The sequence below is a fragment of the Protopterus annectens genome, chromosome 4.part0, assembly GCF_019279795.1.
Source record: "Protopterus annectens isolate FY-2018-M chromosome 4.part0, PAN1.0, whole genome shotgun sequence".
NCBI lineage: Eukaryota > Metazoa > Chordata > Ceratodontiformes > Protopteridae > Protopterus > Protopterus annectens.
The window spans coordinates 312,858,036-312,878,956 of NC_056733.1; positions in this window are offsets into that span (position 1 = coordinate 312,858,036).

Sequence of the window (20,921 nt, forward strand, 5' to 3'; positions counted from 1 at the left end):
ACCTAGAGAAGGAATCAAGCTTATTGTGCTTTGTAAAAGTATGTACAGAGGGTCAATTAGTGGGTGCAAGAATACCTCTAGAATCCAACCCTTTCCAAAAAGCCATAGATGAACCCATGGCCCTGGTAGAGTGGGCCTTGACTCTGTCTGGAATAGTTTTGTTATGGTAAGAATAACAAAAGACAATAGCCTTATACAACCCTTTGGAAATAGTTCATTTTAACACAGGCTGTTCCTTCTTCTTATCTTCACAAGAAAATGACAAATGATCTGAAGATCTGAAAGATTTAGTTCTGTCAAGATAGTACCCGAGTTGTCAGTGGACATCCAAAGTAAGGAGTTTATTTTTTCCCTCATTCTCAGGTTGAGGAGAGAAAACAGTGAGATGGATAGCTTAACAAAGTAAAGTTGGATACCTCTCTTGGCATAAAATAAGGATTAGCTCTCAGAGAAACCTTGTCCCTGTGGAAAATGAGATAGGGTTGACTCACTGTAAGAGCTTGCAACTCAGATACCCTTTTTGCAGAACTCAGAACAATCAGTAAAACTGTTTTCCATGTTAAGAACCTCAAGTCAACCAGATTAGCTGGTTCAAATGGAGCAAGTGTTAACTTCACTAACAAAAATTTAAGATCTTAAGAAGGGGCCACCTGTTTTCTTGGAGGCCTCTTATGCAAAACCCCATTCAAAAACAATAAGACATGAGACTGTGTTGAAATAGGAGGATCCATGGGAAGACATACTGCAATAGCAGATAAATGAACCTTGATAGAGGAGTAAGAAAGGCCATAGGATAGTAACTCACAAAATTATTGTAGAACTTGAGAACAATTTGCCCTGAATAGGTGCTGGTTATGTTGGTGTCACCAACTAGAAAACCTTTTTTATTTGCTAATACATCATTTTCTACTATTTATTTAATTATTTATTTAATTATTTATTTATCTGACATTTGCTTACTGGAGTGGTTTGACTGGGTCTTTAGAACTGTTTTCAGCAGAGGCCTGGAGAGAAAAGCTCCACATACAGTACAATATAGTCCAAAAACAATACAAGTGACATAAGGAATATTATACAAAAATAAGTTAATAGAACGTAAACTAAGTTACAAGATATACTACACATCTGGACAATTCTATCAAGTTATATCATTACAGACAATTTTACTCATTCTGACAACATATACATAGCCTATGAGTTGATAAAGTGTACAAAAGTAGTATGTACATTAGCACCTGCTGCATGTTCTCAGTAAACAGGTGCCTAAAAGAAATTAAGACCCTGTCATCCAGGCAGTCAACTTAAGTTGATTGATGTTGGGGTATATAAAACACCCCTGTTCTTATGCGAATAGATCCAGTCTGTGAGGAAGCTTGTGATAATTGCCCCTGGCCATTTCCAAAAGAAGGAAGAACCACAGTTGCCTAAGCCAGAAAGGAGTCACCACAATGATCTTTGGAGGGGTTCCTTCTCAAGCTTTAGTAGTACATTGGATATTAGTGGAAAGGGTGGAAAAGCATACAGGAACATTCATGTCCATGGAAAAGAAAAGGCATCTATCTTCCAAGCCTTCTTGCATGGAGTTCTGGAACAGAATCTTGCCAGTTGATTATTCAGAGAGGAGGCAAAGAGGTCTGGTTGAGGAACTCCCTGCAGATGAATCAAATCTTGGAAGACACACTGATTTAGTTTCCATTTCTGTGGGTCTGCCCTAGTCCTGCTCAGCTTTTCTACCACACAATTTTGCTCTGAGGGAATATAAGATGCCTGTAGAGTGAGATTGTGTTGTGAAGCTATATCCTAAGCCAACAAGGCTAGTCTGCAAAGGGAGTAAGACCAGGTTCCCTCTTGCTTGTTGATGTACCACCTGATGGTGGTATTGTCTGTAACCACTTGAAGAGGTCCCAGGGACCAAAGATGGTTCACAAAGATCAATCGCTTAATCAGAGCAGCATCTCCTTGATATTTATGTGTGTGCATCTGTCTTTGGTGTCCCACACACTGCACCTTTATCTTTCCTGAAACTCCTCCCCAAGCAAAGTCCAAAGCATCTGGGAGACTGACTGCTTTAAAGTAGGGATGGAGAATGGGAGACCTTAATTTAAGAATATTTGTTGTCTCCTCCAAAAGATTTCTCTTCTGACAAACCCAAGCACTGGGAATTGAAAAGGTCAAAGCTATTTATGCTGGGACCAAAGTGATTTAAGATACCATTGTATCTTTCTCATGTAGAGTCTTGCCAGGGGTATCAAGAGAATCACTGATGCCATGAGACACAAAATTCTGAGGTATTCCCACACAGTGACCAAAGTCTGATTGGAAAACCTTAGAAATAGATCTAAACGAAGATCTATTTTTTTTTCCTTTGATCAAAAAGCTCCTTAAACTGAGGTGTCTAGTGGACATTCCAGGAATACAATCCTGTGTGAAGAGTCAGAAACGACTTTCTATAGTTCTCTTGTTATCCCAGCTTGTGTAACAGATCTCTCATCCAAGAGAGACATTCGTAACATTTTGAAAAAGACTAGGCAAAGTAAGCAAGTTGTCTAAATATGGAAAAGTATAGATACCATGTAGCCTGCAATATGCTAAAACTGGAGCTGGAGACACTTTGTGAACACTCTCGATGCAGTGGATAGTCCAAAGGATAAGGCAGAGAACTGATAATGTGATCCAGACACATACATTTTAAGAAACATAGCTATAGCTGCTAGATCAGGTTTGGGAATAGTGTATAAAAATGTAAAAGAATGAGGAACTTTATACATCCTATCTGCCTTTTCAGGGGTAGCTGGCTGACTATCAGGAAATTTGCAGGCAGTAATTTAACAGATCCTCTAAAGCATACAGAACAGGAGGAATGGGCGTAGGTTCTTTAACAACTTATAATATTTTCTGACAGACTGGCAAAACCTCAGTGTTCTCCAACTAAAAACACTGTCACACTCTGACAATAGTTTCAGAGAAAGAGAAACACCCAGCAGGGAAAATCAGAAACTGAGCTCTCCTCTAAGTCTAAATCAGAAATCTGTGGGAAAAAAAAACTATATCCGTCCCTGTTCAGATTCAAAATATTGAATCTCTTCAGGAAAAGAGGAATCCTTCTTGCTTTTACCAGAAACTACTTTACAAGAAGGCTGAATAACCTGAACTAACCCTGAGCCAGACCCAGTAAACTACTACTATCCAAAGAAAAGTCAGGAGCAATAGATACATTCTTGGTTTTCTGTTTCTTTTTGAGAGGTAAAATGGAGCCATCTGTGTTTCTAATGGCAGCAGCAGCTTCCTTAGGGATAAGCACTGCATTCTGACACAACAGGGAAACCTTCATTGCTCCCTCACTCATTACTGACAAGAGTAGCTCTCCATTACCCAGTGAGGGGACTCAAACATCTGCAGAGGACATGGCTAATTCCTGGTGCTACACCAGAGGGATCCGGGATAAAAGAAGAGTGGTCTGAGGTATAACAAATGTCCTCATCAGAGTCATCCACTTGGGCCTGAAGCAAATTGCAGGCCTGCTGTGGTGGTAAAGGCTGTTTGCTTATATTTTTTTCTTTTTGTGACTGAAAGAAGGCTTAACCATGAAGCCAGTAGTTTGTTCATGGTCAAGCCAAAAATGGGGCATCTTTCCTGGGAAACAAAAGCAGCAATTATGGTGAATACGACCAGTCCACAAAGTTACATTTTGACGGAAAAACACAGTAAAGGAATAAGAAGTAATTGCTGATAAACACTACCAGTCCACAAAAGTTAATTTTTGACGAAAAACACAGTAAAATCACTTTAAAACACTATGCCAGCCACAGAAAAGTAAAATAAACACAATTTCTCCACAGGAAAAAAAGTTTTTAGTTTCTTTATACCACTTTTAGTTTGCCATAAAAATGAAAACTCTGTTTAAAAGTATTTTACAGACTTGAAACAGTCCATTAAAACAGACTTCTAACTGTAAAATAACCTTCTTGAAGAGGAAAGCTATAAAACAGCAACAACATTTAGAAAATGGTAGTTTTTATTCATAAAAGGGAACTTATCTGCCTGGCAAAGGAAAGCACAAGCCAACCATCGATCCTTGAAAGCCTCAAAAGAGCATACTCTTCAGCATCCCCAAAGTTCTGAAGGGCTTTGAACCCATACCTGTCTTTTAGTCAGTTCAGCTTGAGCTGCTTGACAGTTTGGGTGCATGGAAGGAACCCTGAAGCTTTGGAAGCTGGCTATCTGTTATTCCTTTGTTGGGATATAACCCATATAGCTAAGGTTACTGCAACAGTGATCAATATGATGAACATCTTGTTATTAAGATTTTTGCACTGAACTGACACATGCTAATGATAGAGTTTGTTAGTCTCTCTTCCCTTCAGTCCTGTGAGCTCAGTAGGTGGTACAGCTTTTAATACAATGTTCATACCTTGTTCAGAATTGCATTTATACTATGACTCAGATATTTGAATGCCTTTGCTTTCAGAGAAAATCAGTTCCTTTTTAGAAGTATTACAAATAACCTATTTAATTAATTGGGAATTCTATGCAATTAGACTTTAGGAAGAAAGCATTCAGTTTAAATGCAATGAAATTCAGTGGGAGAAAATTCTAGGTGACATATCTGTCACTTATGACATTGCATATTTATTAATTAGTTTACTAAACAATGGTTGTAAGTAACTTGTAAAAGATTTGGAACTTAGAAATGCTCAGATAATCTTTGTAGTTTCTTACACATCTGGGTCTAGCCAACTGCAGAACCAGAAACATTGCAATTAATACATGTATCTTAGATCCTGATACAAAATGGCATTAGGTTGATCTTGGATAAGATGAATCTAGACTACCTATTTAAAATAAGTGATATTAATGTGCACTAGTCACTATTAGTATTGAATGTAGTCATTACAGTTATTGAGTTTGTCTAGCAGTGCATTCAAAATGGCATCAAAACTCAAGTGGCATCAGAAGAATCTTGCATGTATGTAGGAAATCTCAAGAGATATCAAGAAAACCTAATCAGAAAGTATCAGAAGAGTTCAATTGCATGTACAAAATGTGATTTCTAGCTGCATAATACAAATGTATCCTGGTATTACTGAAACATATTACAATCCATGCATCTCAACTGGCAAAAGGAACACCCTTTCAAGTGTTGAGAAAATGGTACATCCTATACTATGTTAACGTAGCACATTTGCAGCTACACTTATTGTTAAGAGGAGCAAGTGTTTAAAGCACTTATCAGACTTATTTTTCCATACACTGTTAGCTGTAGTATGCATGATATAAATTAGTGGAGATGTCACCCATGAAAAGCTTACAGATGTTTTTTGTATCAAAGAATAAAGATTTTTCAGAATGTGAGCCTGATAGGGTAGAGGTAAAATCCCTACCTCACAGCTCCATAGTTTGGTCATGATAGGGTTATCACCTGTCCCACTTTATGAGGGACTGTCCCTCTTTGGACAGTTGTGCCCTGCAAAAAAATCGCGAAAATGCCAAATGTCCTGAGATTTTAGGACAAAATTATTTCCTATATTTTATGTAATAGTTGCATAAAACAGTTATTCTGAATCTGAAACACCTAAATGTTATAAGAAACAGAATAAGCAACTAAAATGCTACAAGAATAATATTTTACTTGGGCAAAAAAGTGAAGTTCTGCCCTTTGTACTGGCCTTGGGTATGTTTCGGCCTGCAAAATCTGACATTTGTACCACAAATGTCCCACTTCGGACATTTGAAAAGGTGGCAACCCTAGGTCATGAGCCCTGGTCAGTGTTTCATTTGAATTACTTGTTCTTCCTGTGTCTCTGTGGATATTCTGTAGGTGTTTCAGTTTCCTTACCATACCTCTCAATTGTCCAGATTTTCACAGAATGCCCAGATTTTTTACTCATATTTTTAGTCCAGTCCTCATAAAAATTTGTGGTTTTCTAGCAAATCACTGGGATGATCTGAGAAATTAAATCACTAAATAATAACATACATTTGAGTTTCAAACTTCAAATCCTTTAGAAACGGTATAGTAAAACAAACCCTGTTACTCTAGAAACTTTCCAAGTTTATAAGAGCAATATTTAAAATATGTCCCTATTTTCGAGCCTTTGTCCCCCATTTTGTCAGGCTTTGTCCCAATTTCTTGCACTAAGAGGTTGAGAGATATGCTCCACCCACCTTCAAAAAGCAGACTGACTACACTAAATCCCTATATAAGTTGTATTTACCCTTTATCTTGTTGCCTGGGGCCTGCCTAAATAGGGTCCATTGACCAGTTTATTTATCCAGATAGCAAATGCAAATAAACTGTAAAGAAAACAAAAAAAAAAAGCTTAGCCCTCACGACTGTTCTTGGACATTCCACATCATACACTGTGATAGAGTTTTAGTGCTGGAAGCTAACAAAGTGTCATATCGGAAATAATACTAGGAATCCAGGACAATATCAGAGTAATAAAACTTGAAGCTGGACTTGGCTAAGTGTACCAGAATAATGAAGATGGCATGCCTTATGGCATTTCCATGTCAGTGTCAAATTTCAGACAACTGTAACATTTTTTGTATTTTTTGCTGTGGCTACCTCTTCATTTTAAGGTACTTTGCCAGTGTGTCTTCTGTTGGGTAATTTGGAATGAGTGGCCCTTTGCATAAGTCTGCAGTACCAGCTATTTAATTTCCACAACGTTTGTGTGTGCATAGAACAGTTTTTCAATCAGCAAGGTTTCCTCCCTGAAATATTGTGAATGCATAGTCATTTATTGTATTTGGATTATGAATGATCAAATCCTGAAGAGCGTCATCTTCACAGTCTAATAATGATAAATACAACCTGCTTTTACATCTTACACTTCATTATGTACAGCATACGTAAACTAAAACAAGAAAAAACTATGTTATGGAACTATTTCACAGTAGACAATTCATTTGAGAGAGTTACTATAGCAACTGAAAACAAATGCATTTGCCTATCCAGGACTTAATGAATGTTGCTCACTGAAATGTGTCCTGAAATTGAAAGCTTTACTGATATGAAAAACATTTTATTCTTACATTTATTTTTACCTTTGTTGCATATTATATAAACATGTTGCATATATGTATAGGGTTGAATTTATACATACCGAAAGTTTTATACTTTATATTTTATATTTTATAAATGCAAGTGGGACGGGTTATGATGCCATTGCGTATTCATGACTATTTAAACTGCATAGTGTTTTTACAATGTGTCTGATGAAGTTCCTTCATTGCAAGTGGACGAAAGCGCTCACATTAAAAAACTTTAATAATTTATCATTGAAAAGGAGTGGTGTTTTATCTTCTGAATACTTTTGCTGTTTTAATTACCTTTATCTGACAACTTAACTGATTCAGAATACTTTTTGTTCATCAATCCATTCATTCTTAACCAGTCAAGAAGAGTGATGACAGGTGACCATTTTGTAACTTGCAGGTTCAGAAGTTTTAAGTGTCAAGTTTATGACCTGCTGACCTGAGAAGCTTGACTGTCTTTATCACATGATTGAATTTTCTGTTGCTATTATAATTATCACAATTATTTTTGAGTACTGCTAATGTTGTGTAAGCTGTAATGTATTTTAAAACTTACCCCAATGTGGAAATTCTGAATAACTGCTTTTAATATACATGAAAACCAGCATATACAACAATACTAGTGAAAAAGGTATTATTTACTACCTGGCATGCAATTATGAATATTTAATGACGTTCAGATGTACAGAATGAGTATAAGCACTCTAGGTGTTGTCACTGGGGCTACAAGGAATTACTTAGTAGTTTTAAATAGAAAGGTTAATCTTTTTACAATGTACCCCTCCAACAAAGGTTTTAAACCTGGAAACAAAACAGCAGGTATGCAAGCTTGATGATTCTCTGTGTCTACTAAGGTAGCATGAGAACAGAGAGGTTGAGATTGATTTAGTACTACTAAATCCCGCGGTGGTGGTGCTGCAGTAGCATTGTCGCCTCGCAGTAAGACGCTGTCCGGTTTGTTTCTCAGCTAGAGCGTCTTGGCGTGGAGACATGCATGAATGGGCGTGCCTTTGTTGAAGGTTGTGCGTCAGGGCTGGTAACTCGGCACGTAAAACTCAACTACCAATCATTAGTGGACCGGAGTTCCACTGTGGTGACCCCTAACCGGGAAAAGCCGAAAAGACACAACAACAATGATGCTCAGAAAAACAAAGAATAACCTGAAAATGTGTCACTGGGACATGATGATGGCTGCACTACAGGAGACTACAGGTTCTAGCACCAGAAATGGAGGCTTGTTCCTGCTGCTTGACCATCGGTGTTAACTAGCAGAAGCATCAAAGTGGGGAAGCTGCAGACACTGTGCCATCAGGGATGTCAACACATACACATAAAATAATGTGAAAAATAAGAAGCTCAACCACATCTCTCCAACTTTTATTGCTAGAATCAGGGAAAAGACAAAAATAATGGAGGAAAAATAGTCCATTATTATGGCCAAGTTTTTATTAATTGCTCTTATCAACTTAGAAAGTTGCTAGAATAACAACTTTTACATTAGCATGCATTTTCTGAATGATATAAAATCAGAAACTCAAATGTCTGACATCATTTAGACATCAGAATCCTCAATATTTTGCCTGAAAACAACAGATTTTACAAGGAGCAGACCAAAAATATGAAGCAAAACTATAGACAGCTGTGAGGTACATATCCAACTTATTTAGGCAGATAAAACAAGTTTACAAGAAAAACATAAACAAAAACATTTTTATATACTGACTGCTAGCAGATTTTTGGACCTAACAATTACCAGCAGCAGTAACTGAAAAGACAACTGGAGGAAGGGAATTATGGTTAGTAGGAGAATATCTGTCATGTTTGTAAAACTGCATTATTTAGAGGGTTTGCTGGACTAGTTAAATGATTTACAAATACATTTCATACCAGTAATGCAATAGTGATGCTACCATGGTTAATCTTGTTACCCAGTTGCAGTGCTAGGCAGTCTTATCCTGGGCACACCTTGCTGACCTTTGAAGGATGTGCCTTTTGCCCTAATCCCTGTCCTTGATGTCCTGTGGGAGCACATTGATCTCCTTTCCCTCTCTCTCTCTCTCTCTCTCTCTTTGGCCTTTGTGTGTCTCTTCCTCACCTTTTATCCATTTAACTGAAACATGCAACCTGGTCCCAACCCTATAACATGATTAGTTCCTCAAATCATCTACAGTCCCCTAACTCATCTTTGACCCTTTCCTTAACTCATAATCTGTTTCTTTAAAATGCTACACCATCACCTTTTTTGTTGTCTTCTTACCCTTGTGCCCGAGTTTCAACCACTCAGTGACACGAGCACTACTTGTTAATGATGCCTTTAATTGGAAAAGCCCCACCACCTCTAACTGGTATAGGACCAAATACAGAATTCTGTGTTTTCTTGTACAATCACTTATCAGTTAGCAGAACCCATCAAGGCCTAAAGCCTCAGCCAACTCATGCTCCCTTTGGAGATAAGAATCTTTCAGCCTGCTCCATGTACCTTCAGCTCACCATGACTGTAAACTTTCTCCGTCCCTTCCCTCTTCTTTATTCTCTCCTTCAGTCTCATCTTCTTTTGTTGGCTTTTATGGAGGCTGGTATACTGTTCAGATCCACAAACATTTCCCCCCTTCGTCTACCTCAGCAATGTCATGTAAGCACAGTGATTTCTCCAGATGGAATATTTTTCTAAACAAGTGTGGTATTATAAATGAAGAAGTAATAAATAAGGTTGGCCCCATCAATGATGGCTCCCCAGTATCAGATATAAATTCTACAATTGTTTTCTGCATTTTCCACATTTTCTTTGTTATATTGTGGCAGAGAGGTTGTGAATGACAGAGGACTTGGCTTTTATCTGGGGATAGCATCTCACAGCTGGAGAACACATATTTTTTAAATGGAAATAAACTTGATTTGTGGAGCTAAGACCAATGCATTCCACTCAGTAGAAAGACTGGTTATAATCCTGGCTGAGACATTGATCTGCACTGGCTATATTGGGAGTGATTTTGTTTCATACAGAAACAAAAAGCCAGTATATTTGCAGTTCTTTTTTTTTTTCTTTTTTTTTGAGAATCAAGTCAGTGATGGGAACTAACAAAGTTTGTGTTTGGGTGGTGCTGGCATACTGCACAGAAGAAAATGATAAGAACGAGGCAGGAACAGTATATAAAGTACAATGGTCAGACTAGAAAGTTTGATTTTCTTTTGCAGGAACACAATACGGATCTCCCCTTCAATGCCATCTGGCAGTTTAGTGGAGAGGTTTACAGTTATGCACAATAATATTCATGCTGTTTTCCTAGATACGATTCTTTCTGACCCACCAACAATTATTGACTGTGTGCTAATATCTTCAGACACCTGAGGGCATATGTTCTGGGTGATTAATTCAAGGGAGATGCTAAACTGTCATGTGATTACCTCTAGATGGTGCACTGTGTCTGATATGAGGCCAGTGCATGACTAGATCAAGGAAACTCACATGTGTAATGATGGTGTCCCGGGAATAAATGACATATCCATTGGTGTGGATTGAATTCAACTTCCACCTCTAGAAGAACTGGCAGGTCAGGAAAGTACAGTTCCAATGCACTTTGTTCAAGATCTAATAGTTCAGCCAGCAGGGAGGAGTTTCTGCCTGAAAGTTATTTCCATGACAGTAACCTACAGACTTAGTGGCAGACACCAGCTGTGACTCAAAACACATCCAAAATTATCTTCCCTAAAAACATAGAATGCCACAACCAGGAAAAGAGCAGAACACCAACCAAGGACAAGAGTTTTTATTAATACAATCTTTCTTGTCTTCTAATGGAACAATTTAAAAAAACATTCAAGTTCATTCAAATCAAAAAAATACCAACAGTAGAGATTTCAACAGTAAAAATTCTTTGTGTATAATCTCAAAGAGTGACTGTGTGTACAATATGATTAACCACATTATGTTAGATACTAACATGTCCACAATTGTACAATTTCATAGTCATTAGAATTCATATTTCTCAAACAATATTATCTAACATTGTATGGAGAATATGTTTTCAATGTACATGAAAATTCCTAACAGGTACACAAATAAACAATGCACATTCGTGCCTATGGCACATATGAATGTGCAAATAAATACATATACATATAAATGCATATCTCTACTGTTGGTATTTTTTTGATTATTTTTATGTTGTACATACATTTGGCATGCTTAGTAAATGTTGGGTATGTGTTTGGGATCTGCTCTTTTATTAAAGTAAATGTTTTTCTTAAGGAAGTATATTTATATTTATATCTATTTAAAAAATATTGTCTGTGATTTTTTGCTTGATTTTTTGTTTAATTGTTTAATTAATTAGAACATTGTTAGATTGATTGTAATCACGTTGGTGTGGGTATATTAAGGACTTGAATGTTTTTTTTTAATTTTTCCATTAGAAGGCAAGAAGCCGAGGTACCAGAATGATTGTATTAATACAAACTCTTGTCCTTGGTTGGCGTTCTGCTCTTTTTCTGGTTGTGGCACAAAGACCTAGTCAAACCCCCAGGGCATCTGATTATTTCTGGTAAAGGGTCTTTTTTGGAAAATGTCAACATTTTTTTGGATTTCCATCTTAAAAGGCACCTAAGCGCCATACCTTCTCATGTTAAAAACATTCAGGAGATATGTCAGGACCTGTTAAATCTTGAATGGAAGGAAGATTACTTTTGGGGAATGGCGGATGTTAAGGCTTTATACACCAATATTGGAGAAAGATGGGGGGTGGAAGCTGCTGCCAGACTGTTGGGTGAGGGACCACGTACTAGATTTCTTTTGACCATCTTGGAATTTTGTTTGACTCATAACTATTTTAAGTGGAAGAATGAATTTTTCTTGCAAAAGAGGAGTACTGCAATGGGGGCAGCCTTTGCCCCCTCTTATGCTATCATGTACATGGGGGATTTTGAAAATCTGTTTATGTTGTTGGATGATTATTTTTTGAGGAATGTAGTTTATTATAAAAGGTACATTTATTATTTGCTCTTTGTTTTCAAGGGAAAGGGAAGAGGTTTATGGATTTTAAGGATGGTCTCAATGCAAATCCGCATGGTTTAAAATTTTCTTGGGGTAGTGTCACATTTCTGGATGTGGTTCTTTATGTGGACAGCAAAAATAACATCCAGTTTAAACCTTAGAGAAAGCCAACCACTGTCAACAAGTTTTTGCATGCCTCCAGTATGCACCCACCTTATCTCATACAGTCTTTGTCTTTTGGAGAATTCAAGAGAATTCTCAGTAACACTTCTGATGCTAAGTTGTATGAGAGTTTTTTGAATGAGGTATTTGGTAGACTATCTGTTAGAGGTTATGAGGAAGATTTGCTGTTAAAAGCCAACAATAAGGCAATGGAGAACATGGAGGGGTCCGTTAGGAGGACTGTCATTCCTAGAAGGGAAGTCTGTCATGCAGAGACTAACTGCGTAGATGAAAAAGACAAAGTGTTTTTTGTTACAAGATACACTGACTTTTTGGTCTTCTTGAAAAGAACAGTCAGACAAGCATGGGAAATAGTATGTGAGGACACCTCTGTGGAATTTTTATTTCCCAAACACATTGTTTTTTTCTTATGGGAGGTATAATAATCTCAAAGAGTTGTTGAACAAGAAACAGACAAGTTCTGTAGGTCAGTGTTGGCTGGATAATAGAGTAGGTACCAATTTTTGTGGACATTGTTCAATATGCAATCGGGTTAGGAACCTGCATGACCACAGAATTAATGGAAAGTTGTATAGAGCTTGTGAGTTTTATGATTGTAACAGCTGTGGTGTAGTTTATATTTTGGGTTGTAACTGTTATCCAGTTCAATGGTATATTGGTCAGACCACTAGGAAGGTTCGGGTTCGGATCTTAGAACATCTAAGTGATGTTAGAAGAAGGAAGGCTAAAAGCCCAGTGGCCATACATTTTTTGCCTAAGCATCAGGGTCAGGATGAAAGTCTATTTTTTAGTGTTTTGGCATGACCTAATGGCATGAGAGGTAATTTTAGAACTGAGTTATCCAGACTTGAGAGCAGATCTATTATCAATTTTCACACTTTGCAGCCAAATGGAATGAATTTGGAAACTAATTTAATTTTATAGTGTAAAATATAGGGTGCCATCAGTATTGTTTGATGGGGTGGATGTGTACGTGTTTATGTGCATATATGTGTATTATTTTATATGCATTTATATGTATATGTATTCATATACACATATTCATATACACATTCATATGTGCCATTGCCATGAATGTGTTTATTTCTTTACCTGTTAGGAAATTTTATGTACATTGAAAACATATTCTACATACAATGTTAGATAATATTGTTTGAGAAATATGAATTCTAATGACTATGAAATTGTACAATTGTGCACATGCTAGTATCTAACATAATGTGGTTAATCATATTGTACACACAGTCACTCTTTGAGATTATACAGAAAGAATTTCTACTGTTGAAATCTCTACTGTTGGTATTTTTTTGATTATTTTTATGTTGTACATACATTTGGCATGCTTAGTAAATGTTGGGTATGTGTTTGGGATCTGCTCTTTTATTAAAGGAAATGTTTTTCTTAAGGAAGTATATTTATATTTAAATCTATTTAAAAAATATCAAGTCTGATTTTTTGCTTGATTTTTTGTTTGTTTAATTAATTGGAATATTATTAGATTGATTGTAATCACGTTGGTGTGGGTATATTAAGGACTTGAATGTTTTTTTTTAAATTGTTCCATTAGAAGGCAAGAAGCTGAGGTACCAGAATGATTGTATTAATAAAAACTCTTGTCCTTGGTTGGCGTTCTGCTTTTTTCCTGGTTGTGGCACTCTATGTTTTTAGAGACACCAGCTGTGCTACAATGAGTCAAAGGAAAGAAAGAGGTCATCCATGCTCTGCCATTAAGGGCCAATCTCCCCTTTTGACTCACTGTTACTGAAAAGCCAGGAAAGCAGCCAGTTTAGTCATTACCAAAATAAAACATTGGTTGTAGGTTAAGTTTTATAAATGCATGGGGAATTAATTTTATATGGACTCAAAGAGGTTCTGGTAAACCAATGACTCCGGAAGGAGTGTGAGACATTACTCAGGGTGATTTCTGCAATGTGCAAATTGGTGATTACAGATGGGACTCTAGAAAAACACTTTGCAGAGCCCAGAATCTGGTAGATATGCCCACCTCTGATGACAAAGGGCCAGAAATAGACAATAGGAATAGTCCATTTCTGCAGATAAGTTCAATGAACGATTACATCACTCTCCACTATGACAAGACTGCAAAAGTGGATGAGGTCTGGCCAGAAATGCTGAAGGCAGTGAACATTGTTGGGACAGGGTGGTTATTGTAACTTTTCAGTATTGCATGGAAGATAGGCATACTGTGTTTGAAATGGCAATCTCTTGTGGTAATACTCATTTTCAAAAAAGTGTCCAAGTTCATTCTAAATTTAAAGTGACTATGATTCTTATTTTCCCACAGAAGATTATGCCAAATGCTGGAATGTAAATATCTGGTTATGGTTTCAGAGTTGACAGCAGAGATTGTCTTTCTTGGCCATGGTATAGAAGATTGACACTTTGTTCCTGCATGGATACTGGAGGGGTAATTTGATCAGGCAGCACTGTCTGCATTTATTGTTTGGGCATGGTGAAGGCAAAGAACTGTATATATTGTGGGAGATCTTATAACAATATGGGGCCTGCATTTATCATTTGGGCATGGTGAAGGCAAATGAGTGTATATATTGTGGGAGATCGTATAACAATATGGATACCCCATTCTACTGCTTATTGACATTTGTCCCTTGCGTGTGCCTGTATTTGATGAAAGAGATTTGTGCCTCATACTCAGATTGCCTGGAAGATAAATTCAATGAGATGATCTTAGGATTCTGTCAAGAGACTACCTCTGGTTTTATGATTTTCATGCTGTGGATATCAGTATAAGACAAAGTATTCACCCTACTAAAGGTTAGTCTTTGTGCAGTGCAATTCAAAATCAAGCAATCAGAAAACCATGCACCAAGAACAAATAGTAGAAACTTAACTGAAACTGATAAAACAAAAAAAATATAAAGTGTAGACAAGCTCTTTCTTGTTCTGTGACACTTCTGGTATACATTTTTCCTGCATCACCTCTGTTCACTATGATTCTGAGCATTGCGGCCATTACTCCATACTTTGTTTTCTAGTGCGCCCTTAAGAGAACACACACCAGTGACATGCATGCCTTCTTCCCACTATTTTAAGATGGTATGCAATGAAATCATCCATAAAGAACTTGTGAAGAACATGCAAGTCCTCAGACCATAATCAAGAAGCTTTCTGTTTAGAGGATCCCGTCAGACCCTTCTCCCTAGGATAGGGAAAAAGATCCTGATTCACCAATCCAACCATCTAATTGTATGAGCTTGTTCCTGAACCTGGGTCACAAGTGACATGGTCAGATGCCCAGTTCCTGCATCACTGAGCCAGCATACACAGTTACGAGCTATGTGAGAGAGCAGCAGTAAAGCCAGCAATTAGCTATAGTAAATTGTCAGACAATGGATTTGATGGAGGCAGAGATGATCTTTCCTCTCCACATGGCATTTCTAAAGTTCTGTGTAACTTATTCTATGAAATTTTGGCGATCAGACAGAGAAAGAGGGACACAGATTCATGTGATATTCCAGAAAATGACACTGTAATTGTAAAAAGAATAGAGAGGAATGGTTGACTTACCAAGGCAATATGAGCAGGATACCATATAGGTACCCTGGAAGGAAAATTACAAATTCTTCAGGAGGAAAGTCGAACGAAGGAGGTAGGGACATGAACAGAAAATAGAGACTGACCCAATTCAAATTAATTTAATGAAATTCTGCTTGACTGGAAGGGTGGCAGATTCATTGAATATGTTACACAACAGTAGCCCCGTTAATACAAAAAATAAGGCCTAGAAAAAGAATGAAACTCTTATTTTGGGGGGATGAGGACAGTTGCAGTATGTTAGTTGTAGTTCTCAGACTAGATATTGCGAGCTCTCCTACTCATTCTGTCATATGATCATACATACTCATAGCATTAGAGGAAATATATATGTTATTCTAGGCATTATGTTTATAACATACGTGGTGTTATAACATTGGCAAGCTGAAACACAGTACATCTGAATCATTTCCAGTTGATGGAAATAGTCTAATCCAGTTACCAGGTAAACACAAAGATAAGTTCAGAAGTAAAATTATAGATGGGTCATTCCAGATGGACTAAGATTTTGTAGTTATGGATGGATTTTACTGGTTTATGATACACTGACTATAAAAGTACAAATGTTTTATATTACTACACTCTAACTTGTTTCATCTTCAGCGTGTACTAATATTTTATATTACTATACACTGAAGTTGAAAGAAAGTAATTCCCAGTTTGCTTATTACATTCCTGTGCTCAATCCATTTAATGCCTTTTCATTTGAAGTTAGATATTTCCTTTGCTGACAGATCCATTTTCCTAGACATCAGATAGCATTAATTATTCATGTTTTTTTTTGTCAACCTCAACTTTGTTAACAAAGTTCCTAAGGTCCTTTTTGAACAGTCTATACCCTGTTAGGATTTCCTTTTTTCCATATCTTATGCCTTAGTCTTTTACTCACCCAGCATGTAACACTTTTCTAATTATACCCTTACACCCAAGACAGATCCTGATGTTGTTAGTGCAGTGAAGGCAATACTATCCCAAGGAACACTTCCTTACACAAATTCTTTTGTGTTGACATACCCTCTTCATGCAAGTCAACAAAATCAATGTCCACCCAGGGTTCTGGTTTCCAGCATTGGACACTCATTTGGTGGAAATCTCCACTCATTCCTCAAAAATATAGGAAAGCCAACCTCTGGATGTTCATTATTATCTCACTTGGCAGGTTTTCAGCTGCTTAGTCCACCACTTGAGACACAGTCTTGTGTACATACAATGCCAGCCACAATAGCCTCTTTGCACACTATAGTTTTCTGAAGCTGCTGATTAAAATTCTAAAATGCCATTACAATTTTGCATGTAATGAACTTAGTAGCTGTTTTGCTGACAGTGAGGTGGGTAGTTTCATCTAGAGCAATCTACAATTCATTCCAACACCTTCAGTTCTTCTTTTTCATTAATCTTTCTGCGATCACATTGTACTTCTACTGTATATGAATGTTCTTATGTTCAAGATCTACCAATCCCAACCAGTAAATCTTTCTATGTATTACATTAATAAAATCCTTTAAGAAACTTAAACTGCACAAAAATATGAGCAATGTAAAATAGCTGCTAGCAAATGTCCAGACCTGTTGTAAGAACTGAGAAGTGATGCTTTAGTATAAACAAACTGCATTAATGTCACATTAGCATTAGTAGTGTTCTAAGATTGAGGGCTGCTAAATTATGAACATGCCCTGCACCTTACATTGTTTTTGTGCTTCTACGTATGCTTAATTGTAAATACATTTTTTTGTTATTATGTTTTTATTTATGCACCAGGATTACTGGTTGATTTATCAAAGTATAGAGTTATTTTACAGTAACTGTAGGATTTTAAAGTGAGGAAGCGTTTTTATAAAATGGGAGGGGTTCATTCCAGTATTTGATATGGATTGGTTGATTTTTAGCTGCTAGTTATTTAAGAGGGTGGATTAGTGTGACTTAATCATTCTGAAGAAGCCTGAAAGTGCTCTGGGTGAAAGCGCTTAACCACCGTTATTTTATTCTGTTTTATTCTTGTCCTTTGAAGATGGAATTGGAACTTTGCAATAAAGTGTTCTGCCGTGGCTGTGGAGTCTCTATGTTGTTGTTCTTTAGAGGTTCTTGGACTGTATTTTAGTTTTCATACTACACTCCCCAATTTGTGACAGCACTCCCAGTAGTGTGCTCTAGTCATAGACTTTCAAGCAGAACTGGATTAGATGCTGCCAATTTATAAGGGATAATTCACAGCTAGGTAGCCTGAAAGAAACAGAATATAATGACTGTTCTTGAACTGTTCCTGAACAGTTCAAGTTTACAAAACTAATGATTTTTCAAATAAGAAATCATTGTGTCTTTTCAATTTTTAGGTACATCTTTGAATGCTACAAAATGCAAGCTTGTATTCAACAGTGGGTCAGATCATCCATGTTTAATGATGGTACTGTGATCTCCAACACATGCCTTTAAAATTAGGTGGGCTTTAGTATATAGTTTTCTGACACTGGTAATGGTCAAAGTTTAAATTTTCTACGATCGTCACCATATCTCAGTGATAGTGTTTTTTTACAGTTTAGCCATTTATCTTCTAAGTAGTATTTATACCATTTTTGCCAACTCTTATGATGCTGACTTTAAACATGAGGCCACTGCTGTTATGTCTGTTGCATATTTTTGCATCTTTCTTTCTTGTTCTTTCTTGTTTTCTTTCTTTCCTTCCTTTTTTATTTTAGTTTGTTAACCAGGTAAGTGGACCAGTCAACAGATCCTTTTCAGCCATGACCCGTGCACAGTAGTGTACTACAAATAATAAAGTTTCTTGGAGAACTTCAACATGTTTGGTTGAAGTTACTATGTTACCTAATATGTAATCATCAATTAGGTTGTTCATCTTCTACTTCCCACTTTTATATTTAAGAAGAAAGGTCCAAAATGAATGGCCACATGAAGGGACCCTGTAGAAAACATTAGTAACCACTGCAGGAAAATAACACTGTCAATTTAATTTGTCAATTATTGCTGTTTGAGGAATAATGCTAAAGGTCTTGTCAGGAGCAATATGTATGTCATTAATGTTCTTCTTTCGGCTTTTCCCGGTTAGGGGTCGCCACAGTGGAACTCCGGTCTGCTAATGATTGGCAGTAGATTTTTACAGTGCTGAGGTGCCAGCCTGATGCCCAACCTTCAACAAAGGCATGCCATTCATGCATGTCTTTCGAATGCTACTCAACTGTGGGGAGGACATGCAGACTCCACATAGAAGGCGCTCCAGACGAGAATCGAACAGGAGAACCACTTACTGTGAGGCAACAATGCTACCGCTGCACCATGAATGCAATAACCTCTAAATGTCAGTTCCATAATCCTCAACATCTATAGGTTGTCTCTGTCAGTCTGTATAAGGCCCTTTATGACTTTCTCTATGATTTTGCACAGACTACTTAGGATATGGATATGAAATTGTTTGTGTCTGATATGGCTCCACTTTGTGAATTAGAGCAATCATAGGATGTTGCAATATGTCAGAGATATGTTTGCATGCTAACATTTTATTTAACATGATTCACAAAGATCTTATCAGGATTTCCTTTATTCAGTGTTTGAAACTATCAGGTATGTTGTCTGTCACACAAAGCTTCCTTTTTTATTTTAATTGTAGCAGCAGTTAAAATTTGTTCGCACATTTCTTTGATTGTTGTAAAGTTTACACAGATTTCCCTGCAGCCACATGTGTTGTCTCGTGGCTGGGTGATCAGTTATCATTTATTGGAAATGTTGCATTCACAAGTTTTCTATGTCCATTTTCTGGTGTTATTAAACAATACTTTATTATAACTTTCAGCCCTTGGTACCATGCAGAGTTCATACTTGGATACAAACTGTTTGGTAAAAAAAAGTAGTACTTTATTTTAGAATTGTGTTTCATGACTATGATAAAAACCTGAAAGACAAATAATACCTTTTTCAGCTGTACAGGTTTTGTATTTATTTTTTGCTTTTAAATGTATCTTACCAGCATGTTTTTATTCATGCAGTTGTATGTTTTTATTAATGCAGACATCAATAGTAATATCAAAGAACACGTTGACAGTTTCCTGAGCAGATTTACTTGGGTCATTGAGAAAAGCATCCAGATCTGTTTTCATAAACATGTTATTTTTTAATTGTTTGCTCATATAATAAAATCTTTCCATGAATGAATGCTCCTGATAAACAGCAGCATTTAAATTATAAAAAATGTATAAATGAAGCAAGAATCATGCAGGGAATTATGTGTGATAAGAGCTTCCAACATCTTTGTTTTCTTAGAATTTTGAGATTTTTGATTTTTTTTTTTGATGAGTCCACCCCCCCCCCCCCTCCAACCACCAAGCTAATAAGTCAAGAAAGAAATGTACCTTGTATGGAACTGTGCATCCTCAGAGCATGCTGATTTTCTTAGAATTACTGTATTGTTTGATGCTTGTAGAGTGCCCCTCAGTGCAGAGACATCCAAGGGAGTATTGCAGTGGTTCTCTAATCCGTTCCTATTCCCTATTATGAATTATACCCAGGGGAACAAGAATTATTTGAAATGCCATGAAATAGTATTGCAACATAGTTTCCTGTTTCAGTTCCATATATTTTTTTCAGTTCATAATTTTTGGACATATATACGTATGCATCACTTTCTGTATGGAGAAGTTAAAGGATAATGCTCTTTGGTTATTTAAATTTACTGTACTGGTAATTTTAAATGTGGTTTGAGAAAAGTTTAAAAATGTTCTTTCCTTTTCTTTTGCATGCTTGAAAACATTCAAAATATTGCTAGAAATGATGAACTAGGGCAATGAGTTGCTTACCAAAGGCCAGGATTTAATAAATATGACCAGGGCACAATGCAGGTGACAAAAAAAAAAGTTTTTTTTCTGAAAAGTGATTGAAGACACTAGCATCAGAGATATGAAGGACAGGTAATTAACTCCCTTGCTCTGTACCACTGATATGAATTAAATGCAGCTGTTACACATCTTACTGTGAGCAATTAAGGAAGTCGGTCATGTAGAGAAGCAGGTTCAGCCAACTAGATTAACTTGATATTGGTAGCCATAGAATAATATATAGGATTTTGAGAGAATCTCTGATCATAACCATTTTATTTTGTTTTTGAGGCATGGATGCCAAGACATTT